Raw genomic sequence first — 13,156 nt, forward strand, 5'->3', positions numbered from 1 at the left:
AGACAGTTACCCTGGAAACAGGGCAGTCAGTTAACCTGTAAACAGGGCAGTCAGTTACCCTGGAAACAGGGCAGTCAGTTATCCTGGAAACAGGGCAGTCAGTTACCCCGGAAATAGGGAGGTCGGTTATCCTGGAAACAGGGCGGTCAGTTACAACGGAAACAGAGCAGTCAGTTATCCCGGAAAAAGGGTGAGCAGATACCCTGGAAACTGGGCAATCAGTTACCCTGGAAACAGGGCAGTCAGTTTCCCCGGAAACAGGGCAGTCAGTTACTCTGGCAACAGGGCAGTCAGTTACCCCGGAAACTGGGCAGTCAGTTACCCTGGAAACAGGGCATTCAGTTACCCTGGAAAAAGTGCAGTCAGTTATCCCGGAAAAAGGGTGATCAGTTACCCTGGAAACTGGGCAGTCAGTTACCCTGGAAACAGGGCAGTCAGTTTCCCCGGAGAAAGTGCAGTCAGTTATCCCGGAAAAAGGGTGATCAGTTACCCTGGAAACTGGGCGGTCAGTTATCCTGGAAACAGGGCGGTCAGTTACCCCGGAAACAGGGCAGTCAGTTATCCCCGAAACCGGGCAGTCAGTTATCCCGGAAACAGGGTGATCAGTACCCTGGATACAGGGCAGTCAGTCACCCTGGAAACAGGGCAGTCAGTTATCCTGGAAACAGGGTGGTCACTGACCCTGGAAACAGGATGGTCAGTTACCCCGGAAACAGGGTGATCAGTTATCCTGGAAACAGGGCGGTCAGTTACCCCGGAAACAGGGCAGTCAGTTACCCCGGAAACAGGGTGATCAGTTATCCTGGAAACAGGGCAGTCAGTTCGCCTGGAAACAGGGCAGTCAGTTACCCCGGAAACAGGGCAGTCAGATAGCATGGAAACAGGGCAGTCAGTTATCCTGGAAACAGGGCAGTATGTTATCCCGGAAACAGGGAGATCAGTTACCCTGGAAACAAGGCAGTCAGTTACCCCGGAAACAGGGAAGTCAGATACCCTGGAAACAGGGCAGTCAGTTATCCCGGAAACAGGGCAGTCAGTTATCCCGGAAACAGGGTGATCAGTTCCCCTGGAAACTGGGCAGTCAGTTACCCTGGAAACAGGGCAGTCAGTAACCCCGGAAACAGGGCTGTCAGTTACCCTGGAAACAGGGCAGTCAGTTATCCCGGAAACAGGGTGATCAGTTACCCTGGAAACAGGGCAGTCAGTTATCCCGGAAAAAGGGTGATCAGTTACCCTGGAAACTGGGCAGTCAGTTACCCTTGAAACAGGGCAGTCAGTTACCCCGGGAGCAGGGCAGTCAGTTACCCTGGAAACTGGGCAGTCAGTTACCCTGGAAACAGCGCATTCAGTTATCCCGGAAAAAGTGCAGTCAGTTATCCCGGAAAAAGGGTGATCAGTTACCCTGGAAACTGGGCAGTCAGTTACCCTGGAAACAGGGCAGTCAGTTTCCCCGGAAACAGGGCAGTCAGTTACCCTGGAAACTGGGCAGTCAGTTACCCAGGAAACTGGGCAGTCAGTTATCCTGGAAACAGGGCGGTCAGTTATCCTGGAAACAGGGCGGTCAGTTATCCTGGAAACTGGGCAGTCAGTTATCCTGGAAACAGGGCGGTCAGTTATCCTGGAAACAGGCAGTCAGTTACCCCGGAAACAGGGTGGTCAGTTATCCTGGAAACAGGGTGATCAGTTACCCTAGAAACTGGGCAATCAGTTACCCTGGAAACTGGGCAGTTAGTTATCCTGGAAACAGGGCGGTCAGTTATCCTGGAAACAGGGCGGTCAGTTATCCTGGAAACTGGGCAATCAGTTCTACTGGAAACAGGGCGGTCAGTTACAACGGAAACAGAGCAGTCAGTTATCCCGGAAAAAGGGTGAGCAGATACCCTGGAAACTGGGCAATCAGTTACCCTGGAAACAGGGCAGTCAGTTTCCCCGGAAACAGGGCAGTCAGTTACTCTGGCAACAGGGCAGTCAGTTACCCCGGAAACTGGGCAGTCAGTTACCCTGGAAACAGGGCATTCAGTTACCCTGGAAAAAGTGCAGTCAGTTATCCCGGAAAAAGGGTGATCAGTTACCCTGGAAACTGGGCAGTCAGTTACCCTGGAAACAGGGCAGTCAGTTTCCCCGGAGAAAGTGCAGTCAGTTATCCCGGAAAAAGGGTGATCAGTTACCCTGGAAACTGGGCGGTCAGTTATCCTGGAAACAGGGCAGTCAGTTATCCCCGAAACCGGGCAGTCAGTTATCCCGGAAACAGGGTGATCAGTACCCTGGATACAGGGCAGTCAGTCACCCTGGAAACAGGGCAGTCAGTTATCCTGGAAACAGGGTGGTCACTGACCCTGGAAACAGGATGGTCAGTTACCCCGGAAACAGGGTGATCAGTTATCCTGGAAACAGGGCGGTCAGTTACCCCGGAAACAGGGCAGTCAGTTACCCCGGAAACAGGGTGATCAGTTATCCTGGAAACAGGGCATTCAGTTCGCCTGGAAACAGGGCAGTCAGTTACCCCGGAAACAGGGCAGTCAGATAGCATGGAAACAGGGCAGTCAGTTATCCTGGAAACAGGGCAGTATGTTATCCCGGAAACAGGGAGATCAGTTACCCTGGAAACAAGGCAGTCAGTTACCCCGGAAACAGGGAAGTCAGATACCCTGGAAACAGGGCAGTCAGTTATCCCGGAAACAGGGCAGTCAGTTATCCCGGAAACAGGGTGATCAGTTCCCCTGGAAACTGGGCAGTCAGTTACCCTGGAAACAGGGCAGTCAGTAACCCCAGAAACAGGGCTGTCAGTTACCCTGGAAACAGGGCAGTCAGTTATCCCGGAAACAGGGTGATCAGTTACCCTGGAAACAGGGCAGTCAGTTATCCCGGAAAAAGGGTGATCAGTTACCCTGGAAACTGGGCAGTCAGTTACCCTTGAAACAGGGCAGTCAGTTACCCCGGGAGCAGGGCAGTCAGTTACCCTGGAAACTGGGCAGTCAGTTACCCTGGAAACAGCGCATTCAGTTATCCCGGAAAAAGTGCAGTCAGTTATCCCGGAAAAAGGGTGATCAGTTACCCTGGAAACTGGGCAGTCAGTTACCCTGGAAACAGGGCAGTCAGTTTCCCCGGAAACAGGGCAGTCAGTTACCCTGGAAACTGGGCAGTCAGTTACCCAGGAAACTGGGCAGTCAGTTATCCTGGAAACAGGGCGGTCAGTTATCCTGGAAACAGGGCGGTCAGTTATCCTGGAAACTGGGCAGTCAGTTATCCTGGAAACAGGGCGGTCAGTTATCCTGGAAACAGGCAGTCAGTTACCCCGGAAACAGGGTGGTCAGTTATCCTGGAAACAGGGTGATCAGTTACCCTGGAAACTGGGCAATCAGTTACCCTGGAAACTGGGCAGTTAGTTATCCTGGAAACAGGGCGGTCAGTTATCCTGGAAACAGGGCGGTCAGTTATCCTGGAAACTGGGCAATCAGTTCTACTGGAAACAGGGCGTTCAGTTATCCCGGAAACAGGACAGTCAGTTACCCCAGAAACTGGGCAGTCAGTTACCCCGGAAACTGGGCAGTCAGTTACCCTGGAAACAGGGCAGTCAGTTTCCCCGGAAACAGGGCAGTCAGTTACTCTGGAAACAGGGCAGTCAGTTACCCCGGAAACAGGGCAGTCAGTTACCCCGGAAACTGGGCAGTCAGTTACCCTGGAAACAGGGCAGTCAGTTTCCCCGGAAACAGGGCAGTCAGTTACTCTGGAAACAGGGCAGTCAGTTACCCCGGAAACTGGGCAGTCAGTTACCCTGGAAACAGGGCATTCAGTTATCACGGAAAAAGTGCAGTCAGTTATCCCGGAAAAAGGGTGATCAGTTACCCTGGAAACTGGGCAGTCAGGTACCCTGGAAGCAGGGCAGTCAGTTTCCCCGGAAACTGGGCAGTCAGTTACCCTGGAAACAGGGCATTCAGTTATCACGGAAAAAGTGCAGTTAGTTATCCCGGAAAAAGGGTGATCAGTTACCCTGGAAACTGGGCGGTCAGTTATCCTGGAAACAGGGCGTTCAGTTACCCCGGAAACAGGGCAGTCAGTTATCCCCGAAACCGGGCAGTCAGTTATCCCGGAAACAGGGTGATCAGTACCCTGGAAACTGGGCCGTCAGTTATCCTGGAAACAGGGCGGTCAGTAATCCTGGAAACAGGGCGGTCAGTTACCCCGGAAATAGGGCGGTCAGTTATCCTGGAAACAGGGCGGTCAGTTACCCCGGAAACAGGGAGATCAGTTACCCTGGAAACAGGGCAGACAGTTACCCTGGAAACAGGGCAGTCAGTTAACCTGCAAACAGGGCAGTCAGTTACCCTGGAAACAGGGCAGTCAGTTATCCTGGAAACAGGGCAGTCAGTTAACCTGGAAATAGGGAGGTCAGATATCCTGGAAACAGGGCTTTCAGTTACAACGGAAACAGAGCAGTCAGTTATCCCGGAAAAAGGGTGAGCAGATACCCTGGAAACTGGGCAGTCAGTTACCCTGGAAACTGGGCAGTCAGTTTCCCCGGAAACAGGGCAGTCAGTTATCCCGGAAAAAGGGTGATCAGTTACCCTGGAAACTGGGCAGTCAGTTACCCTTGAAACAGGGCAGTCAGTTACCCCGGGAGCAGGGCAGTCAGTTACCCTGGAAACTGGGCAGTCAGTTACCCTGGAAACAGAGCATTCAGTTATCCCGGAAAAAGTGCAGTCAGTTATCCCGGAAAAAGGGTGATCAGTTACCCTGGAAACTGGGCAGTCAGTTACCCTGGAAACAGGGCAGTCAGTTTCCCCGGAAACAGGGCAGTCAGTTACCCTGGAAACTGGGCAGTCAGTTACCCAGGAAACTGGGCAGTCAGTTATCCTGGAAACAGGGCGGTCAGTTATCCTGGAAACAGGGCGGTCAGTTATCCTGGAAACTGGGCAGTCAGTTATCCTGGAAACAGGGCGGTCAGTTATCCCGGAAACAGGCAGTCAGTTACCCCGGAAACAGGGTGGTCAGTTATCCTGGAAACAGGGTGATCAGTTACCCTGGAAACTGGGCAATCAGTTACCCTGGAAACTGGGCAGTTAGTTATCCTGGAAACAGGGCGGTCAGTTATCCTGGAAACAGGGCGGTCAGTTATCCTGGAAACTGGGCAATCAGTTCTACTGGAAACAGGGCGTTCAGTTATCCCGGAAACAGGACAGTCAGTTACCCCAGAAACTGGGCAGTCAGTTACCCCGGAAACTGGGCAGTCAGTTACCCTGGAAACAGGGCAGTCAGTTTCCCCGGAAACAGGGCAGTCAGTTACTCTGGAAACAGGGCAGTCAGTTACCCCGGAAACAGGGCAGTCAGTTACCCCGGAAACTGGGCAGTCAGTTACCCTGGAAACAGGGCAGTCAGTTTCCCCGGAAACAGGGCAGTCAGTTACTCTGGAAACAGGGCAGTCAGTTACCCCGGAAACTGGGCAGTCAGTTACCCTGGAAACAGGGCATTCAGTTATCACGGAAAAAGTGCAGTCAGTTATCCCGGAAAAAGGGTGATCAGTTACCCTGGAAACTGGGCAGTCAGGTACCCTGGAAACAGAGCAGTCAGTTACCCCGGAAACTGGGCAGTCAGTTACCCTGGAAACAGGGCATTCAGTTATCACGGAAAAAGTGCAGTCAGTTATCCCGGAAAAAGGGTGATCAGTTACCCTGGAAACTAGGCGGTCAGTTATCCTGGAAACAGGGCGGTCAGTTACCCCGGAAACAGGGCAGTCAGTTATCCCCGAAACCTGGCAGTCAGTTATCCCGGAAACAGGGTGATCAGTACCCTGGAAACTGGGCAGTCAGTTATCCTGGAAACAGGGCGGTCAGTAATCCTGGAAACAGGGCGGTCAGTTACCCCGGAAATAGGGCGGTCAGTTATCCTGGAAACAGGGCGGTCAGTTACCCCGGAAACAGGGAGATCAGTTACCCTGGAAACAGGGCAGACAGTTACCCTGGAAACAGGGCAGTCAGTTAACCTGCAAACAGGGCAGTCAGTTACCCTGGAAACAGGGCAGTCAGTTATCCTGGAAACAGGGCAGTCAGTTAACCTGGAAATAGGGAGGTCAGTTATCCTGGAAACAGGGAGGTCAGTTACAACGGAAACAGAGCAGTCAGTTATCCCGGAAAAAGGGTGAGCAGATACCCTGGAAACTGGGCAGTCAGTTACCCTGGAAACAGGGCAGTCAGTTTCCCCGGAAACAGGGCAGTCAGTTACTCTGGTAACAGGCAGTCAGTTACCCCGGAAACTGGGCAGTCAGTTACCCTGGAAACAGGGCATTCAGTTACCCTGGAAAAAGTGCAGTCAGTTATCCCGGAAAAAGGGTGATCAGTTACCCTGGAAACTGGGCAGTCAGTTACCCTGGAAACAGGGCAGTCAGTTTCCCCGGAGAAAGTGCAGTCAGTTATCCTGGAAAAAGGGTGATCAGTTACCCTGGAAACTGGGCGGTCAGTTATCCTGGAAACAAGGCGGTCAGTTACCCCGGAAACAGGGCAGTCAGTTATACCCGAAACCGGGCAGTCAGTTATCCCGGAAACAGGGTGATCAGTACCCTGGAAACTGGGCAGTCAGTTATCCTGGAAACAGGGCGGTCAGTAATCCTGGAAACAGGGCGGTCAGTTACCCCGGAAATAGGGCGGTCAGTTATCCTGGAAACAGGGCGGTCAGTTACCCCGGAAACAGGGAGATCAGTTACCCTGTAAACAGGGCAGACAGTTACCCTGGAAACAGGGCAGTCAGTTAACCTGGAAACAGGGCAGTCAGTTACCCCGGAAATAGGGAGGTCAGTTATCCTGGAAACTGGGCGGTCAGTTACAACGGAAACAGAGCAGTCAGTTATCCCGGAAAAAGGGTGAGCAGATACCCTGGAAACTGGGCAGTCAGTTACCCTGGAAACAGGGCAGTCACTTTCCCCGGAAACAGGGCAGTCAGTTACTCTGGTAACAGGGCCGTCAGTTACCCCGGAAACTGGGCAGTCAGTTACCCTGGAAACAGGGCATTCAGTTATCCTGGAAAAAGTGCAGTCAGTTATCCCGGAAAAAGGGTGATCAATTACCCTGGAAACTGGGCAGTCAGTTACCCTGGAAACTGGGCAGTCAGTTACCCCGGAAACTGGGCAGTCAGTTATCCTGGAAACAGGGCGGTCAGTTATCCTGGAAACAGGGCGGTCAGTTATCCTGGAAACTGGGCAGTCAGTTATCCTGGAAACAGGGCGGTCAGTTATCCCGGAAACAGGGCAGTCAGTTATCCTGGAAACAGGGTGATCAGTTACCCTGGAAACTGGGCGGTCAGTTACACCGGAAACTGGGCAGTCAGTTATCCTGGAAACAGGGAGGTCAGTTATCCTGGAAACAGGGCGGTCAGTTATCCTGGAAACTGGGCAGTCAGTTACCCTGGAAACAGGGCAGTCAGTTACCCCGGGAGCAGGGCAGTCAGTTACCCTGGAAACTGGGCAGTCAGTTACCCTGGAAACAGCGCATTCAGTTATCCCGGAAAAAGTGCAGTCTGTTATCCCGGAAAAAGGGTGATCAGTTACCCTGGAAACTGGGCAGTCAGTTACCCTGGAAACAGGGCAGTCAGTTTCCCCGGAAACAGGGCAGTCAGTTACCCTGGAAACAGGGCAGTCAGTTACCCAGGAAACTGGGCAGTCAGTTATCCTGGAAACAGGGCGGTCAGTTATCCTGGAAACAGGGCGGTCAGATATCCTGGAAACTGGGCAGTCAGTTATCCTGGAAACAGGGCGGTCAGTTATCCCGGAAACAGGCAGTCAGTTACCCCGGAAACAGGGTGGTCAGTTATCCTGGAAACAGGGTGATCAGTTACCCTGGAAACTGTGCAGTCAGTTCCCCTGGAAACTGGGCAGTTAGTTATCCTGGAAACAGGGCGGTCAGTTATCCTGGAAACAGGGCGGTCAGTTATCCTGGAAACTGGGCAATCAGTTATACTGGAAACAGGGCGTTCAGTTATCCCGGAAACAGGACAGTAAGTTACCCCAGAAACAGGGCAGTCAGTTACCCCGGAAACTGGGCAGTCAGTTACCCTGGAAACAGGGCAGTCAGTTTCCCCGGAAACAGGGCAGTCAGTTACTCTGGAAACAGGGCAGTCAGTTACCCCGGAAACAGGGCAGTCAGTTACCCCGGAAACTGGGCAGTCAGTTACCCTGGAAACAGGGCAGTCAGTTTCCCCGGAAACAGGGCAGTCAGTTACTCTGGAAACAGGGCAGTCAGTTACCCCGGAAACTGGGCAGTCAGTTAACCTGGAAACAGGGCATTCAGTTATCACGGAAAAAGTGCAGTCAGTTATCCTGGAAAAAGGGTGATCAGTTACCCTGGAAACTGGGCAGTCAGGTACTCTGGAAACAGGGCAGTCAGTTACCCCGGAAACTGGGCAGTCAGTTAACCTGGAAACAGGGCATTCAGTTATCACGGAAAAAGTGCAGTCAGTTATCCCGGAAAAAGGGTGATCAGTTAACCTGGAAACTGGGCGGTCAGTTATCCTGGAAACATGGCGGTCAGTTACCCCGGAAACAGGGCAGTCAGTTAACCTGCAAACAGGGCAGTCAGTTACCCTGGAAACAGGGCAGTCAGTTATCCTGGAAACAGGGCAGTCAGTTAACCTGGAAATAGGGAGGTCAGTTATCCTGGAAACAGGGAGGTCAGTTACAACGGAAACAGAGCAGTCAGTTATCCCGGAAAAAGGGTGAGCAGATACCCTGGAAACTGGGCAGTCAGTTACCCTGGAAACAGGGCAGTCAGTTTCCCCGGAAACAGGGCAGTCAGTTACTCTGGTAACAGGCAGTCAGTTACCCCGGAAACTGGGCAGTCAGTTACCCTGGAAACAGGGCATTCAGTTACCCTGGAAAAAGTGCAGTCAGTTATCCCGGAAAAAGGGTGATCAGTTACCCTGGAAACTGGGCAGTCAGTTACCCTGGAAACAGGGCAGTCAGTTTCCCCGGATAAAGTGCAGTCAGTTATCCTGGAAAAAGGGTGATCAGTTACCCTGGAAACTGGGCGGTCAGTTATCCTGGAAACAGGGTGATCAGTTACCCTGGAAACTGGGCGGTCAGTTATCCTGGAAACAAGGCGGTCAGTTACCCCGGAAACAGGGCAGTCAGTTATACCCGAAACCGGGCAGTCAGTTATCCCGGAAACAGGGTGATCAGTACCCTGGAAACTGGGCAGTCAGTTATCCTGGAAACAGGGCGGTCAGTAATCCTGGAAACAGGGCGGTCAGTTACCCCGGAAATAGGGCGGTCAGTTATCCTGGAAACAGGGCGGTCAGTTACCCCGGAAACAGGGAGATCAGTTACCCTGTAAACAGGGCAGACAGTTACCCTGGAAACAGGGCAGTCAGTTAACCTGGAAACAGGGCAGTCAGTTACCCCGGAAATAGGGAGGTCAGTTATCCTGGAAACTGGGCGGTCAGTTACAACGGAAACAGAGCAGTCAGTTATCCCGGAAAAAGGGTGAGCAGATACCCTGGAAACTGGGCAGTCAGTTACCCTGGAAACAGGGCAGTCACTTTCCCCGGAAACAGGGCAGTCAGTTACTCTGGTAACAGGGCCGTCAGTTACCCCGGAAACTGGGCAGTCAGTTACCCTGGAAACAGGGCATTCAGTTATCCTGGAAAAAGTGCAGTCAGTTATCCCGGAAAAAGGGTGATCAATTACCCTGGAAACTGGGCAGTCAGTTACCCTGGAAACTGGGCAGTCAGTTACCCCGGAAACTGGGCAGTCAGTTATCCTGGAAACAGGGCGGTCAGTTATCCTGGAAACAGGGCGGTCAGTTATCCTGGAAACTGGGCAGTCAGTTATCCTGGAAACAGGGCGGTCAGTTATCCCGGAAACAGGGCAGTCAGTTATCCTGGAAACAGGGTGATCAGTTACCCTGGAAACTGGGCGGTCAGTTACACCGGAAACTGGGCAGTCAGTTATCCTGGAAACAGGGAGGTCAGTTATCCTGGAAACAGGGCGGTCAGTTATCCTGGAAACTGGGCAGTCAGTTACCCTGGAAACAGGGCAGTCAGTTACCCCGGGAGCAGGGCAGTCAGTTACCCTGGAAACTGGGCAGTCAGTTACCCTGGAAACAGCGCATTCAGTTATCCCGGAAAAAGTGCAGTCTGTTATCCCGGAAAAAGGGTGATCAGTTACCCTGGAAACTGGGCAGTCAGTTACCCTGGAAACAGGGCAGTCAGTTTCCCCGGAAACAGGGCAGTCAGTTACCCTGGAAACAGGGCAGTCAGTTACCCAGGAAACTGGGCAGTCAGTTATCCTGGAAACAGGGCGGTCAGTTATCCTGGAAACAGGGCGGTCAGATATCCTGGAAACTGGGCAGTCAGTTATCCTGGAAACAGGGCGGTCAGTTATCCCGGAAACAGGCAGTCAGTTACCCCGGAAACAGGGTGGTCAGTTATCCTGGAAACAGGGTGATCAGTTACCCTGGAAACTGTGCAGTCAGTTCCCCTGGAAACTGGGCAGTTAGTTATCCTGGAAACAGGGCGGTCAGTTATCCTGGAAACAGGGCGGTCAGTTATCCTGGAAACTGGGCAATCAGTTATACTGGAAACAGGGCGTTCAGTTATCCCGGAAACAGGACAGTAAGTTACCCCAGAAACAGGGCAGTCAGTTACCCCGGAAACTGGGCAGTCAGTTACCCTGGAAACAGGGCAGTCAGTTTCCCCGGAAACAGGGCAGTCAGTTACTCTGGAAACAGGGCAGTCAGTTACCCCGGAAACAGGGCAGTCAGTTACCCCGGAAACTGGGCAGTCAGTTACCCTGGAAACAGGGCAGTCAGTTTCCCCGGAAACAGGGCAGTCAGTTACTCTGGAAACAGGGCAGTCAGTTACCCCGGAAACTGGGCAGTCAGTTAACCTGGAAACAGGGCATTCAGTTATCACGGAAAAAGTGCAGTCAGTTATCCTGGAAAAAGGGTGATCAGTTACCCTGGAAACTGGGCAGTCAGGTACTCTGGAAACAGGGCAGTCAGTTACCCCGGAAACTGGGCAGTCAGTTAACCTGGAAACAGGGCATTCAGTTATCACGGAAAAAGTGCAGTCAGTTATCCCGGAAAAAGGGTGATCAGTTACCCTGGAAACTGGGCGGTCAGTTATCCTGGAAACATGGCGGTCAGTTACCCCGGAAACAGGGCAGTCAGTTAACCTGCAAACAGGGCAGTCAGTTACCCTGGAAACAGGGCAGTCAGTTATCCTGGAAACAGGGCAGTCAGTTAACCTGGAAATAGGGAGGTCAGTTATCCTGGAAACAGGGAGGTCAGTTACAACGGAAACAGAGCAGTCAGTTATCCCGGAAAAAGGGTGAGCAGATACCCTGGAAACTGGGCAGTCAGTTACCCTGGAAACAGGGCAGTCAGTTTCCCCGGAAACAGGGCAGTCAGTTACTCTGGTAACAGGCAGTCAGTTACCCCGGAAACTGGGCAGTCAGTTACCCTGGAAACAGGGCATTCAGTTACCCTGGAAAAAGTGCAGTCAGTTATCCCGGAAAAAGGGTGATCAGTTACCCTGGAAACTGGGCAGTCAGTTACCCTGGAAACAGGGCAGTCAGTTTCCCCGGAGAAAGTGCAGTCAGTTATCCTGGAAAAAGGGTGATCAGTTACCCTGGAAACTGGGCGGTCAGTTATCCTGGAAACAGGGCGGTCAGATACCCCGGAAACAGGGCAGTCAGTTATACCCGAAACCGGGCAGTCAGTTATCCCGGAAACAGGGTGATCAGTACCCTGGAAACTGGGCAGTCAGTTATCCTGGAAACAGGGCGGTCAGTAATCCTGGAAACAGGGCGGTCAGTTACCCCGGAAATAGGGCGGTCAGTTATCCTGGAAACAGGGCGGTCAGTTACCCCGGAAACAGGGAGATCAGTTACCCTGTAAACAGGGCAGACAGTTACCCTGGAAACAGGGCAGTCAGTTAACCTGGAAACAGGGCAGTCAGTTACCCCGGAAATAGGGAGGTCAGTTATCCTGGAAACTGGGCGGTCAGTTACAACGGAAACAGAGCAGTCAGTTATCCCGGAAAAAGGGTGAGCAGATACCCTGGAAACTGGGCAGTCAGTTACCCTGGAAACAGGGCAGTCACTTTCCCCGGAAACAGGGCAGTCAGTTACTCTGGTAACAGGGCCGTCAGTTACCCCGGAAACTGGGCAGTCAGTTACCCTGGAAACAGGGCATTCAGTTATCCTGGAAAAAGTGCAGTCAGTTATCCCGGAAAAAGGGTGATCAATTACCCTGGAAACTGGGCAGTCAGTTACCCTGGAAACTGGGCAGTCAGTTACCCCGGAAACTGGGCAGTCAGTTATCCTGGAAACAGGGCGGTCAGTTATCCTGGAAACAGGGCGGTCAGTTATCCTGGAAACTGGGCAGTCAGTTATCCTGGAAACAGGGCGGTCAGTTATCCCGGAAACAGGGCAGTCAGTTATCCTGGAAACAGGGTGATCAGTTACCCTGGAAACTGGGCGGTCAGTTACACCGGAAACTGGGCAGTCAGTTATCCTGGAAACAGGGAGGTCAGTTATCCTGGAAACAGGGCGGTCAGTTATCCTGGAAACTGGGCAGTCAGTTACCCTGGAAACAGGGCAGTCAGTTACCCCGGGAGCAGGGCAGTCAGTTACCCTGGAAACTGGGCAGTCAGTTACCCTGGAAACAGCGCATTCAGTTATCCCGGAAAAAGTGCAGTCTGTTATCCCGGAAAAAGGGTAATCAGTTACCCTGGAAACTGGGCAGTCAGTTACCCTGGAAACAGGGCAGTCAGTTTCCCCGGAAACAGGGCAGTCAGTTACTCTGGAAACAGGGCAGTCAGTTACCCCGGAAACTGGGCAGTCAGTTAACCTGGAAACAGGGCATTCAGTTATCACGGAAAAAGTGCAGTCAGTTATCCTGGAAAAAGGGTGATCAGTTACCCTGGAAACTGGGCAGTCAGGTACCCTGGAAACAGGGCAGTCAGTTACCCCGGAAACTGGGCAGTCAGTTAACCTGGAAACAGGGCATTCAGTTATCACGGAAAAAGTGCAGTCAGTTATCCCGGAAAAAGGGTGATCAGTTACCCTGGAAACTGGGCGGTCAGTTATCCTGGAAACAGGGCGGTCAGTTACCCCGGAAATAGGGCGGTCAGTTATCCTGGAAACAGGGCGGTCAGTTACCCCGGAAAC

Source organism: Heterodontus francisci, chromosome 12 (assembly GCF_036365525.1).
Source record: "Heterodontus francisci isolate sHetFra1 chromosome 12, sHetFra1.hap1, whole genome shotgun sequence".
Lineage (NCBI taxonomy): Eukaryota > Metazoa > Chordata > Chondrichthyes > Heterodontiformes > Heterodontidae > Heterodontus > Heterodontus francisci.